Raw genomic sequence first — 15,947 nt, 5'->3', positions numbered from 1 at the left:
GATGAATGGATGTTTTAATACATTAAAACAATATAGTCTTGGCTCTAAACTTAGTTTTAGCTCAAATGTACTAACTGATTATTATAAATAATAATTAATTTATTCAATAAAATGCATATAGAACAAAACCATTGGTAAAACTTTAGTTTAGGTCACAATTCATAGTATTAACAAACCATTAACTAATATTACAACCTAATAAACTACTAATTAACTGTTGATTAACAGTTAGTAAGGTAGAAGTTAGGTTTAGGTTTTGGGTAGGGTTAGGGATGCAGAATGAGATCATACTTTATAACTACTAATGAACAGTAAATAACTTAATAATCGGCAGGTAATAAACCAATAGTTATTAGTGTGAATTGTGATCTAAACTAAAGTGTTACCAAACCCTTTTTTAAAAACCAATGGTATTTTAAAGAACATACTGTTCTAGAATTTACACACAAAAAAAGAAAACAGTTTGGTTACTTTTAAACACAGTAAAACTATAATATGTGTTTGGGCATGGAGTAGCTTTTGCTATTATTATATAAAATGTTAAAATTACTGAAAGTGTTTATGTTTATGAAATACTTTAGTAAACACTTGTGCGTGCTTAATTTGCAGTTATGCTGAAGAGGCATGTGGTTACAATGTGTCAAGGTGTGCAGACTGTGGTGCATGATTTTTAATTTACTAAGCATTAGCTGCAAAAAAAAAGAAAAAAATATATTTATATGTGTATATATTGGCGTGTGTGTGTGTGTGTGTGTGTGTGTATACATGTATGTATAAAGGCCAGTCTCTACTACTTGCATATCTTGTGCATTGTATCTGTTAAAATTAATAGAACATAACATGTATTGATTTTTGTCAATAATATCTTGCTGTCCAGACCTAAAAGGTTTACTTTGTAAAGTGTATTCTGAAGGTAGACTCTAGCTTAAAGGCTGTATTGTGTTCTCAGGACAAGGGCATGTTCCAAAAATATGACCAACCTTGAGCTTTAACCAGCACATCATCATCATCATCTGTGAGTAACTTCTACACCTGGTCTTGAATCACACAGATTCAGACACAGCCGTCTGATAGTGTAGATAGTATGCTTAACAATCCGTTATGAGCCGAGCTTCAATTAAGAGCTGTTCTTGGATCAGTTTTTCCCATTATGTAGCTAATCTTCTCCATTACACATATGGCAACTGTTCAGACCTCATTTAAGTGACCTTTGCTGGAAATGACCTGTGTTTGAGACTCTGCTGTAGTTCAGCACTAGAGTCATTAAGTGGACAAAGCAGGCCAGAGATTTGTTGTGGATATTTGTTTCTTTTGTCTCTGTGCAATCCACACAAATATGCCATTAACCGATATTAAGGATGTGTTTGTAGTTGTTCAATTCTCTTGGTTTGCATATCAGTTGGTCTGAAAGAAAACACTTGTCCTGTTTGCTTAAATGTGACCATGGACCACATTTTTTGAAATTTGAGATTTACACCTCAGCTTCATCTCACTCAATTTTTTTTTACTGCTGCTTGTTCAAACTACCTATTTAAAATAAGCTGAAACAACACAATTCTTGTCATTACTTTGGCTAATTTATTTGTTTTATGTTTAGTGCACTTAAATTTATAAACCATTCAGTTAACTTAAGCATTTTGTGTTATGACAACATGAAGGAATTGTGTTGGATTAAGAGAGGGAAATGTTTACAATAAAAGTTATCTTAGTTGTTTAAAGTTAATAGAAAGACTTGTTCGAGTTTAATCTTGACTTTAGTTTGAAGATTTAGAGTTTTATGTAATGCTTTGAGTTTTCAGATGCAGAAGCAGCCATGCTCTGAGTGTTGGCAGCTTAATTAGTTAAAATGCAGTTTGTTACTTTGCTCAGTAAGCAATAACTGTTCTAAAATTAGTTCTAAGATCAGTCTCAATCAGCTCTACACATGTAAATATGCTTAACGGTAAATGACTCTAACTTGTGAAATATGCTAAATGGCTCTTTTAGTTCATTTAGACTTGGAAATGTACGACACATACATACATGATATTATCAGACCTTTGAGTTTATGTTAAATAAAAATACAAATGTATTTAAACTTTTATTTGATAAATCATGTTGGACCAACTCAATTGCATTTAATTGTGTAAATATTTTTTTAGATGGTGCTAAACCAATTTATTGGATGGAAATCCTGCACTCAATTAAATTGAGTTCATCCAATGAGTTATTTTTTTGAGTGCTAGATACTGAATAAATAAGCTTCCCACTGATGTATACTTCATCAGGATATTTGACAGAACTGTCTTAATATGGAGTCTGAGGCTTCCAAAAAAGTGAGAAAATCCCCTTTAAATTTAAATGAAGTGTTCAGCAACATACACATTACTAAACAGGTTTTTGTCATGTTCAGGAAAATTACAAAAAATCTTCATGGAACATGATCGTACTTAACATTCAAATCATGTTTTTGCCATAAACAAAAATGTATCATTTTGACCCATAGGCTACAATGTATTTTTGACTATTGCCAACATAAGACACAAGGTTTGTGGTCCTGGGTCACAAATATTGATGAAGAACTGCACACTGACGAGGGAAAACCCAGACATTTACTGAGTTTGTGATGAATGAGGAGGTTGTTTCTTCATGCAAAACACATTTGAGAATTTCGACAACAACACAGGATGGTATTGATTGTGGCCGGTCTCTCATTTGCAATTAGTAATAATCCAATCAGATCGATCCAAGCCTACTCTAAATAGAGTGATTTCACTCTACTGACTTAATTTCGTTTTGGAAGAATCCCCACTTCCACCCCATCTCCTCCCTTTCCTTCTTTACCAGTGGGAGCTCTCGAGACCTACCTGATCTTGGACCCCCTTACACGCTCTCTCCCGGGACAGCATGCCAAACCTGCTAATAGTGCCAAGCAATATCTAAGTGTGAACTCTTGAAATTATATTTATCTGCTTTATTTAAGAGCTGTAGTGAAGGCGGTAACTTTAGACCTTTAGGACTTTAGACGTTTAGAACTTTAGGGGTCACCAATCTCGTTCCTCGTTTTAAATTAAATTCCTTGTACTACGATGGGCAACATCACAGAAAGCTGAAAAAATTATGCTTGAGCATTTTACTAATTATATGATGACAACTTGCGACTTTACTTACTTCTTTATTGTCCACAAGTGGAAATTTATCTTTGGCTTAATCACACCACATCAGCGTTCACATTACACACATCACAGAAAAAAAGGCAACACAAATACATTCAATGTCATCACATATATCACATTAAAAACTCAATTTAAACCCCTATACATACTTATAACCCAGTATTTAAAACTCTAATGGCAGTCGGCACAAAGGACATTTGATACACATTTCTCTTTACTTAAGGTTGCCTAAAACATCTTTTTGATGGCAAATTTTAAATTTAAGGGATGGGAACAATCTTCAATAATGACGGATGCTTTCCGTTTAATTCTCATTAAATACATTTTTTTTGGTTGTCTTTTTGCTTTACCTACAACTGCACTGGCATTTTTTTACTACTCAACACAGTTTTTGCTATTTGCAGTTTTGTTAATTGGCAACAATCCATACCATGCAATCATGTTAAAACTCACAACACTTTCAACCAAGTTCTTGTATGCCATCTTCAGAACATCTTGACTCACACCAAATTGTTGTAACCTCCTAATAAGATGTAATCTCTGCATTGCTTTTTAAAAAATGCACTCTGCATTTGCAGTAAACGTTAATCTACTATTAATAAATGTTCCTAAATATTTAAAACATCCAACTGTCTCTATTTCATGTCCCTTAAAGACCAGAGGTCAACCCTTGACTAGGGACTAGCCTATTTCTGCCAATTATCATCTCCTTGGATTATTAAAAACAGTTGACAGTGACAGTTTGTTTGTTTAGATGCTTTTGGCTTTTGTCAACAAAGTCCAGTTGTTAGGTGCACACCTGTGTGTGGATGGCAGGGCTCAAACTTCTTAAACTAGATCCCTCTAGAAGAGCAATGCCAGAGTTCAGGATAATCAAGTGCGAACACACCTTAATCTATTTGTGTTGGAACTACTTTAATAACATTTTTTACCATTAGCTGAAACTAGGCTGGGGATTTCTAGTTTCTGTTTGCTTTGCATGGGATTTAATAGGAAGTGTAAATGCTTATCTTGTGTTATTTTGAGCAAGACTGCTGTTTAATATCCAATTATAATGGGATTTAGTTTCCTTTCTGTTATTTCTACTTAAGCCAGTGTAATTTTATAGTTTAAATGATGTGTAATTATTTGGCATAAACTGAATTTGGGCTGTAAAATAAATAATCTGACACTAGAATTAGTTTAACTTACAGTTTGACAATTTATATATGCATATATTGTTCATATATGTTAAATTTATGCATATATTTGCACATTATTGTCATTTTTAGTAAATTCACCGGTAAAGCAGAAACCTAAGAATGGGTATTGTCTTAAAATTGTGCTACAATAGTGTGCTACAGTGGGACGTTCAGCAAAAACATTGAGACATGATGCCACATGAATGTCTGTATTGCCATTCTCCTAGAAAGAGAGACGGGAATAGCCAGGTATGTGTGTGCGCATGAGTGTCGAATAGCTGTTTGTTTACCCTGCTTTTCTTCTATGCATTACGCTAAAATGGATCCACCCTAAAATGAAGAAAAAAGAAAGGAAGAATAGTTTAGCTTGTATTTATTATCTGGGATAACACTGGACATGAGATCGTAATCTCATCAGCGCAGCAGTGAACGTAACACCCTCTGTGTCAGGGCCTGGAATAACACAGGTCTTTTCTTGTCCCAACATCAAATGAAAATCACTCCAGCAGCTTTTTCTCCCAAATGGAGGTTTAATTCTGGGTGTGGCGTGCCTTGTATGTGTGTGCATGTTCAAAATGTGATCCCTGCTGCTACATGATTTTTTGTAAGCATAGATCAGCTAAACACACACATGCTCGGATGCGTTTGTAGGATTTAAGCTCATGACTCAAACTGTGTTTTGTGTGATTTGATTTACACTTGTTGTTAAGTTTAAAAATAATTTAACATATCTGTATATTTGGAAGGTATAATCTCTTTATTTAAAGAAACAATCTACTATTGTGGAGATAAACTCACAGGCCACTTTATTAGGTAAACCTTAATAGTACCGGGTGGGACCCACTTTTGCCTTCAGAACCGCTTTAATCCTTCGTGGTGTAGATTCAACAAGGTACTGGAAATATACCTTAAAGATTTTGATCCATATTGACATGATAGCATCATGCAATTGCGAACCTCTCATTTCACCACATTCCAAAGGTGCTTTATTAGATTGAGCTCTGGTAATTGTGGAGGCCATTTGAGTACAGTGAACTCATTGTCATGTTCAAGAAACTTGTCTGAGTCTGAGAAAGCTGAGATGATTCGCCCTTTATGACATGCCATGTTATCCTGCTGGAAGTAGCCATCAGAAGATGGGTACACTGTGGTCATAAAGTGATGGACATCCCTTTAGCAACAAAACTCAAATAGGCTGTGGCGTTGACACAATGCTCAATTTGTATTAATGGACCCAAAGTGTGCCAAGAAAATCCCTCACACCACTGTACCACTAGCTTAAACCATTAATACAAGGCAGGATGGATCCATGCTGTCATGTTGGTGATGCCAAATTCTGACCCTACCATCTAAATGTTGCAGCAAAAATCAAGACTCATGAGACCAGGCAACATTTTTCCAATGTTCTATTGTCCAATTTTGGTGAACCTGTGTGTTTGTAGCCTCAGTTTCCTGTTCTCAGCTGACAGGAGTGGCACCTGGTGTGGTCTTCTGCTGCTGTAGTCCATCCACCTCAAGGTTGAACGTGTTTTGCGTTCAGAGATGCTCTTCTGCAAACCTCGGTTGTAACGAGTGAATATTTGAGTTACTGTTGCCTTTCTATCAGCTGGAACCAGTCTCCTCTGACCTCTGGCATCAACAAGGCATTTGCGTCCACAGAACTGCAGCTCAAGGGATATTTTCTCTTTTACGGACCATTTTCTGTAAACCCTAGAGATGGTTGTGCATGAAAACCCCAGTAGATCAGCAGTTTCTAAAATACACAGGCCAGCTCTTCGTCTCTAAGAACCAATGCCACATTCAAGGTCACTTAAATCACCTTTCTTCAACATTCTCATGCTCAGTTTAAAGTGCACCAGATTGTCTTGATCATGTCTACATGCCTAAATGCATTGAGTTGCTACCATGTGATTGGCTGATTAGAAATTTGTGTTAACGAGCAGTTAGACGTGTACCTAATAAAGTGGCCGGTGTGTGTATATAGACTCATTTTAAAGTTAAACTGTTCATTTCTACCATACACTTTTAGCTTAGCATTAATCATTGAATTGGATTAGACCATTAGCATCTCACTAAAAAAATCACTGAAGAGTTTCAATAATTTTCCTATTTAAAGCTTGACTCTTCTGTAGTCACCTTATGGACAGAATGCAAATGAACAGTTGCTGTTTTCTAGGCTGATATGGCTAGGAACTATACTCTCATCAAATTGAGCCAGATGCTAATGGTCTACTTCAATTCAACGATTTATGCTAAACTAAGCTAAAAGTGCTCCTACCAGACCACTGATCGACTATATGGGTTACAAATGGTAAAGCACAACTGCTTAACTAAAGGGCACTTGTAAAAATTCCAAACAAAAGAGGAGTGTTACTCTGAGTGTGTACTCAAGTCTGTAACTCTGAAACTTGATGAAGTGCTGAGATATGCTCAAAACGTCTGTAGTGCCTTCTAAAAGTGGAGAAGGTGATCTAGACCTGCACACCTCTTCATTTATGGCACAAGTAAAGCGGGCAGATCAAAACATGTCCAAGAATGCAGAACAGGAATTTAATGATTAATCAGGGTAATAATGTGATCACTGTCCATTCATTTACTCAGAAACTCACACCTTAAATGCTCAAAAGCTTGTGCTTGTAGGAGATGTTGTTGTTGTTGTTGTTGCTGTGGTTGTTTTTGCTGTAGGTGTGCTATTTAATACATATGGAGTATTTTATTATCTGGTTTTAAACCACAGTAAGTAGTGGTGAAAGTCTGAGGATGAGAGGAGTTTCGATTGGCAGCTGCTGTAGTTTTCTGCCAGCACTAGCTGAATGAAGTTCAGTTCAGTTGAGAGCAAGAGGAATTCTGGGATGTGTTCAATGCCAGCATGTAGTCTTAAGCCTGCAGTGGGTCTTTAGCAGCTGTTACCACAAACAATTAAGGTATTGAAGCAAGCAAAATACAGGCTCATCCTCAGTCTTCTGCCATGCATGTTTTCCATTTCATTATTCCATGCACTAGTCTGCCTTTAAAAGAAGTTGAACTTTTCAACAATCTAAAAGGGATAGTTCATCCAAAAATTAAAATGTATTCATTTCATTTATTCATTTTTTTCCGGTTTAGTCCCTTTATTAATCAGGGGTCGCCACAGCGGAATAAACCACAAATTTATCCAGCATATGTTTTTACGTAGCGGATGTCCTACCAGCTGCAAACCATCACTGGGAAGCACCCATACATTTACATTCACACACACACACACACACACACACACACACACACACACACACACACACACACACACACACACACACACACACACACACACTCACTCACACACACACACACACACACACACACACACACACACACACACACACACACGCACACACACGCACACACACATTACAGAAAATTTAGCTTACCCAATTCACCCATAGCGCTTGTCTTTGGACCTGCGGGGGAAACCGGAGAACCCGGAGTAATTACACGCAACACATGCAGAACATGCAAACTCCACACAGAAATGCCAATTGACCCAGCCGAGGCTCAAACCAACAACCTTTTTGTTGTGAGGCAAGAGTTCTACCCATAGCACCACCGCGTTGCGCTGTACTTATTATTCAACACAATCTCACGGCAATTCGTAACATTTTGATTTAGTGGCTAATTTGTATGAATTCGTACTTCGTAATTCGTACAATTTAGTATGATTTGCTCATCACCCAATGACAGTTGGGGTTAGGGGGGAGGTTGTGTGCCACGCCTCCTTTTTAAAATCGTACATTTTCGTACGACTGAACTCGTACGAATTCGTACAAATTAGCCACTAAACTGACAAAATGTAAAATACTTACGTTTCCTCGTGAGATCAGGCTGTATTATTTATGGTGACTATTTACCTTTTACGTCTTATAAGCCTCTTTGAGTTTCTTTAAGTGAAGTTTATTCATAAACAAATTTCGAGAGGATCACGTGCTTATGATTGTTCACAGCTGTTCCGACTTTAGCTTACGAATGATTATCCTATCAGACGATCCTTAACTCAATATAAATAACCAGACTTTTCTCATCTCAATATCTTCGTCTTGAAGAAACCCCCCCACCCAACCCTACTTCCCTCCTTTCAAACGGGCGTCACGGTGGCCAGCGATTAGCGCTGTTGCCTCACAGCAAGAATGCCCCTGGTTTAATTCCTTTCCAAACCAGACGGCATTTCTGTGCGGAGTTTGCTCGTTCTCCCCGTGGTCGCGTGGGTTTTCCCCGGGTCCTCCGGTTTCCTCCCACAGTTCAAAAACAAGCACTCTAAACAATTAATCCAAATACATTAGCTAAACTCTGAGTACACCTTTCAGCATACATATCCGACACTTAGCTACAACAAGCAAGAGAGGGAGTCATCGAGATCTACCTGAGCTCAAACTCCCCTCTCGCCTTGCAACGGGAGGGAGCCCAGGGCTCGAGGAGCTTATAAGCTCAGGGCTCTCTCCCGGGACAGCACGCCAAACTAGCTTTACTATCAATCATCAGCTAAGTGTGAACTCTTGAATTGGCTGAAAACGTAAGATAATTTGAAGAAGGCTGAAAACCCGGTATCCATTGACGTGATAGTAAGAAAAACAAATATTATGGAAGTCAATGCTTACAGAATTTCTGTTTTCTTCAAAATATCTTCTTTATGTTTAACCAGCCTGATCTCACAAAGTAACGTAACTGTTTTACATTTTGCCAAAAATATGGGATTGTAAAAAGGAGCTGTGGTACCCAACCCCTCCCCTAAATCCAACCATCATTGGGGGATGAGCAAATCAAATAAGATCATGTACTCATATGAATCGTACATATCGGAGATCATAGATTCATACAAATTAGTCAATGAATCAAAAAGGTACGAATTGCCATGAGATTGTGTTGGTTTAACAGAAGAAATAAACTCAAACAGGTTTGCAATAAGTGAAGTGAACAATGAAAACATTTATAAAAAAATGTACTATCCTGTTGGCACAAATACTGTCAAAAGGACACTGCCTGGTTTACAAGATTTGCATTGAATTTATGTAAAATCATAGACTCAAAAAATTGAATTTTTTTTCTGCCCATTCTAACTACTTGCTTAAAATGAGCTGAAACAACACTACTCTTGAAGATGTTTTTGAAACAACTTAATTGTTTTATGTTTAGTCCACTTAAATTTGTTAAAACAATTACTTTAACTTAATCGATTTGTGTTGATTGTGTGGAACCCAGCATTTTTAGCAGTGTATAGTAGGTCAAATAAGTATGTTTACTGATTGAACATATGAAGTGTTGACATTTTTATTTGATTTGTTGTCCACGATAAAAAATTAATCATGGATTGTATAAAATGAAATGAGATATTTTCTTTTTTTGTGGGCCTTTGATCAGAATTATTTACAATCCATCTACAGAATTTTATCAAATGTTATCCAAACCACGAAGAATTTAATATTGAACTGAACATTGCTGGAATGTTAAGGGCTCCTACACTGTTAGACATTTCTGTAAATTACACAGTTAATTACTGTATTTCACCCAGTGTAATACTGCAAATTCCTTTTACGGTAAATAACTGTATTTACCGTTGCATTATGGGAATTTAGTGTGACGTCGAACAACATATACAGCGATGTACTGTATTTGTAAAAATTCGTGTATTATACTGTATTTTCCACAACTGCTTCAACGCCACCTTGCGGCGATTCGACTACTCTGCACCACATTTTGCCTGAGGACCCTGGAGCAATTCTGGAGGACAATTTATTAGTGTGCCTGAAGAACATACTGGATTTAACAAACTTTACTCTGGTAAGCTGAGGCAGTGTTTCATTTTACAGAATGTTTTGTGGACGAGAATAGAACAAAGTAAAGTATAAAGTTGGCTATTATTATTTTCTCTGGCTTGGCGTTATTTCGCCCATTTGAGAAATATATCATCTATTAAGATGTTACCTTTATTTAATTTATTACATTAACACTACTATTACTTTAAATAAGACTGTTTATGACTATTAGCCATTGTTCTCGTCATATCTTTTTATTTATTTACATAGGAACCGGTGTTGCAGCGGGTTTTGGTTTAGGAGGGAACCAGAGGTATGCAGACAGTTTTGGAGGACACTTAGCACGAGACAACGGTCCGGCAGAGAGTGTTTTCCCCCAGAAGAATATGAATGAAAGACCATCAAATAATCCAGGTAAAAGCGCGTCTGTCTGTGCTGACAACACTCGACATTGATTTGAGCACCTCTATTAGCATATGTTTGCTCGGCAACATTAGCTGAAGCGATCTTAAAATGGTAATGTTAACTGTTAGCTAAACTGAGCTAAGTTTATACTGAATTGGACTCAAGCTCATTTTAACGTGCAACGTTTAACTTATATTGATTTATACTTTATATATATTAGATGTTGTGAACTTATTTTTCTCTGGTTTAGAGTAACTTATATCGTTAGCTTGAGAAAATAACATCGCGACGTAACCTATAAGAACGTTAACGTAAATCTACAATATGCATAGAGGTAAAGTTGGTTTTATATTCGCACATTCGTTCATTTAGAAGACTCTAACGTTATACTGTTTACCATGTTACTTTGAATATTCGATCAGAATTAGCATGCCAGTATGACTTGAAATCAACATTAACACTGTTTATTTGACCGTGAGCATGTTGTACTTTGATAGTCGTTAGCTGCTAAAATGATTTCACTATTTAGAGTTTGCAAATAATACTTTTATGAAATTAAATTATTAAGGGGGAAGTCTGAATCTGCTAATATAAAACCAACTTTACCTCTATGCATTATGCTAATAACCACCTTTTTGCTATTTATTGTTTGCTAATTATTTTTTTATCACAACTCTTGACATTTGGTTTAACATAATTGTCACCATTATATTTTTTTCTGTTTAGATATGGCACGAGCACAGCAGCAGGTTTTGTCTGAAGAAACAAACAGCATTTCGGAGGAACATCTTGATCAGCACAGCCTTATGCTTAAAAAATAAGCAAGACCAGTAAGCAACCAAGGTAAACAAATAAAAAAAAAGTTGTGTGGAGGTTGTGGATTGTAGCATGGTATTCTTATCTGTATTTTTGGCTTTTTTATGGTCTCAATATAGAATACTGGGAGCCTGCCTGTGCAAACTGGACCTCATACAACAGTAAGTACTGTACATCTATTTGTTTCTCAATATAGTAACGTTACTTTTAATACAAAATGTGTCACATGTTTAGTTGCTAGCTAAATAAAAAATCTTTTTCCCTTTTTTATTAAACCATTTAGTAGGGTTTTTTTCATCTTTGTTTATAATATTTTTGAGCAGATTGAGGTCTGTCATGGGTCAGACATTTTAAAATACAATAATTAGTATTGGGATACATGCATTTGTCTATGTATTAAATGTCTTTTTCCCCATTTCATGTTGCCTAAATATTTTGTAATATTAAATAATAAATATTATTATATTAAATAAAATAATAAAAAATTTTGTATAAATAATTCCAGAGGATGAAACAAAATGCACAGCAACAACCAGAGTGAGCCAGAAGAAGGCAGGAGAAGTAGTGAAGAGAATGACAACCATGAACAACAGTGAGTTATCCTTCTTTCACCAGCTAACTGAGAACTTGGATTAGGTGAGACACTCTCAATAGTTGTATCAGTATTCAGTCTGTTTTAGTTTATTAGGAATACATAAAACAAATTGTCTAATCTGTCCTGCTGTGAATCAACCCATCACAAATGCTACAATGTTTTTGTAAAACCTTGTTAGAGGAAAAAATAAACAGGACATTCTGGTTAGTTATCTTTTAAACATGGTAGTGAGCAGGTTATGAGCAGGAGCCAGTTGCTTAGTACCAGCTGAAAACTAGCCCAACCTAGCTGCCATGCTTCAAAATAATTAACCAGTATATGATTTATTTTTTTTAAACAAGCTTCTTCTATGCTCATGTTAGTCTGTTTGTCCTTATCCAGAGTTCTTCATAATCCTGGACTGGGCCAAATCCTGACCAGATGCTGTGGTGGTCATGGAGGAGTGAATCCTAAAAGACACACGTGATCAATGAGTTTCCGCATTGATCCAATGGGCCAGCCTGACCACCCACTGGTGAACTTTCAAGCCTCCGGTGCCTTTACAGCGGCCTTGCACAAGTTTGGCTAGAGGAGAACTGGTCGTGCCCAACTGAGCCTGGTTTCACTCAAGGGCTTTTATTCTACACTTTCGTCAGTTGGTGAAGTTTCTTCCATGCCACTGTCGCCACTGGATCGCTTGGCTACGATTGGTGGATCGGTGGATTTGCTCTTCAGTGTTTGGACTTTCAGCAGTGACATTTACTGCTTCAATTCTGAAAACTGGACTGAAGCAGCTTCAATTTACAAGAACTTCTATGTTAAGCTGCTTTGACATCATTGATCTACAGTGTAAAAGTGCAATAGAACTAAAGATGAATTGCATTTGAATATGTGAATTCAGACCTTGTTGAGCATTTGACACCAGAATTAGTAATATTTTAAAGTTGTGTTGTTTCTGAGTCGGCTAATAGTTACAAATATTTATTTTTCCAAAAATATGCAATTCAGAAGTTTAAATTTTTATTGTACATGTATGTTCTAGTGCTTTGTGTGATTTATTTATTTTTAATGTGTTGATTTTATTGCTTAATGTAATTGTCACACATTTTCCTTAAATGCTTTAAGCATTATTAATGTTTTAAAGAATGGAATATTTTGTAATTGTGTCTGGTTTAATGTCAGTAGTACTTAGTACAATTGGGTTTTTTTTTTCTCAACAATATGCAGGTCAGACACTTAAATTAGATTTGTACATGTATGTTAATGTGCTTTTTCATTTTCAATGTTTTTTTTCTTAAAATAAAATATTTTGAATGATTGAAATGTAATGTTTTTACACATTTTTAAGCTTGTATTAAGCATCTCCAATGTTTTAAATAAAGAGTGTTTATTTTGTTAATATTTTGTAATTGTGTCTTTTTTAGGTCTATAGTATTAAAATAATATTAATAAAATTATATTATAAAATATTTAGGACAAAATTAAAAGGTTTACAGTAGCTAACTGTTAACTTAGGTTTTTACAGTAGTTAACCATTTTCAGACACTACAGTAACATGCTGTAAACGGATTTACAGTTGTATACTGTAAATCTAAAATACAGTAACTTACTGGCAACAGTGTTGCCAGTAAGTTACTGTAAAAACCCTTTGAAATGTCTAACAGTGTAGCTTGCACTGCAGTATAAATACACAATATGGTTTGTATTGGAATAAGCTGTTTTCTGACTTAAATAGTTTTTTCTTTTTTTGTGAGTTATTTGTTGTGATGTGAACAAAATCTCTAGTGAAGCTGGATTTTGGCGAATGTATAAATTAGACTTAGGACAATTATGAGGACCACAGTTATGAGATCAACAAAAAAAATCCTTGATATGTACTTTGAACTAGAGTGCAGACAACTTATAATCAAGGTAACGTCTATAGCTTTGTTTCTTCTTTAAATATTTTCTCTGTTCATCATTCTCGATTTGCTTTAAAAACAGGAATGTGAGGTGTACTTCAGGTTTCAGGTACTGAAGTCTGAGCTGCCAGATGCCTGTTGGCTGCTTCCTCTGTTGGCAGAACAAATGTGTTCACTAAATTCTTTTCTTTATGTCTGTGCATGCAGCTTGAATTGTGAACCTGATACAACTGCTGACTCAGCAATAAGAAATACAGCTTATCACAGCTAAAAAAGCTTGCACACTCCAACACGCATTCAAAAAAACATCCAGGTAAGCCTACTTGTCTTGACATCAAAGTTCAGATACACTTACTGTATGTCCCTCCGTACAGTAAACTTACCAGCACCTGCTCTCTTAATGAAGTATATATTACAGTACGCTGAGAAAAACACAGTCCTAAAATAGACACCTTTCCACTACCACAGACGTGCCAGAGAGAGCCACAGGACAAAGTCATTTAAGCTCAGAGTTCAGATCAAGGGCATCAGGCCACCTAACAGAACCTGAGGGTGTAAAACCACAGACAATGTTTGGTGTTTGTCACAGGAGGATCTCTTTGTTAAGTGAATCATTTCTGTTCTACATAGGAAATAGAGTAGGAAAATTATTAGAACTACATTTAGTTTTGTTCCGATTGGCTATTGAATGGATTGATTGTGTCTGTTTGTGGTGTGTGATATGTTATCACTCAATTGAATGGGCATTATTATTAGTGATTATCAGCTGATAGATATGGGCCAGCAGGGGCCTACTAATAATCTCAGAAGGCTGTAATCATCCAACAACATGGATAATCAGCTATAGATCATGTAAGGCTACACCCGAAAGCTAAGGAGAATTATTTATATTACTTATAAATTAAATTAATTTTAATTATAATTACTTATAATTAAATTTCCCATTTGTTATTTTATTAATGTCTACCCTTACCCCAACCCTAAACCCAACCATCACAGTAATGCAGAAAGAGATCTGGATCTGGAGTTTTCATTATTAGCATACCTGATTAACCATATGGATGGATGATTACAGCCTACTAGTAGGCGCAGAAGACACCTACTGGCTCATATCTATTAGCTGATATCCATTGATAACACCCATTCAATTGAAAAATAACAACGATCATCTTGTGTTGTAAAGTTCAGACTTGAGTACCTATCCCAGCTTAAGGCACCTGTCTTTAATTTTAAAGCAATTCTTCCATGTGTTTAAATACAGTATGTCTACTTCCATAAGAGGGAATATTATGTGAGCCTAGTAGTATGTCTGAACTCAAATATTCATAAATTAATAAGCTTAACATAACCTTGTAATAACAACACACTGTAACAGGCATAACATATTTAAACCAAATGTAATGCACATTATACTGCACTTGATAATATTATTTGATTGTAATTAGGAGGGGAGGGTTAAAGCTAAATTCAGAAAGATCCTTTAAAAGTGGGGTGGAAGATCTCTGATGTAGATGACTATGGGTATATTGATAAAAAAAGGGGTAAAAAAAGTGTGTTGGTGTCACAACAAATTTGGTCCCCTTCACTGAAAAAAGGACTGGATTTACAAATGTTTTTTTTAAGGTACGTGGTTGCAAACAGTCTATTTGGGCTGAAGTTAAACAAACAAATGAAATTTAATAATGTTCAACTTATTTTTTTTGTTTTGTTTGAATTCAGTCCATTTAAATTGTTTGGCACCACTTACCTTAAAAAAAAATTGTAAATCCAATTAATAATTTTTTCAATGCTCAGAAATCGGGTCTCTTTAGGACTCCGAGTTCTCCTATTGATTCACTGGTTTTAATAGTTAGAAATTTTAGCACCAGATTACAGCTGGTGTGAAATCACGTTCTAATACATATAACTTAAAAAGCATTATAATGACTATAATTCTACTGTGGATCATAGAAGTCATCAGTTTTAAACTAAAAACCATCAATAGTTAAACATGTTTACTCTGAAGCATACATACAGTATAGGCTATATAACTTTTATATTTAGTTTAGTTTAGTTTACATTTATAAACAAAACAAATGGCTGAAAATATTAGTAATCAATGCTGATGTGTTTTTGTACATCTTTGTTAGATA

General features: G+C 35.6%; 1 long non-coding RNA gene across 3 annotated transcripts; it reads left to right on the top strand.

Moving 5' to 3' along the window:
• The first annotated feature begins 10,012 nt into the window (after positions 1-10,012).
• On the top strand, positions 10,013-13,313 carry LOC137487421 (uncharacterized). 3 transcript variants are annotated; one of them, XR_015506184.1, is made up of 6 exons: positions 10,013-10,144; positions 10,390-10,533; positions 11,251-11,367; positions 11,460-11,501; positions 11,846-11,932; positions 12,317-13,313. It is a non-coding gene; the product is annotated as an uncharacterized LOC137487421 (long non-coding RNA). The 3 variants fall into 3 exon arrangements; XR_015506185.1 differs by having other exon boundaries at positions 11,846-11,976; XR_015506186.1 differs by lacking the exon at positions 10,013-10,144 and having other exon boundaries at positions 10,481-10,533; positions 11,251-11,354.
• Positions 13,314-15,947: the final 2,634 nt, after the last annotated feature.

The sequence above is a fragment of the Danio rerio genome, chromosome 13 (genome assembly GCF_052040795.2).
Source record: "Danio rerio strain M-AB ecotype USA chromosome 13, GRCz13ab, whole genome shotgun sequence".
NCBI classification, from domain to species: Eukaryota; Metazoa; Chordata; class Actinopteri; order Cypriniformes; family Danionidae; genus Danio; species Danio rerio.
The sequence above is the reverse complement of the archived record's forward strand: the minus strand, read 5'-3'. Positions and strand labels throughout refer to the sequence as shown.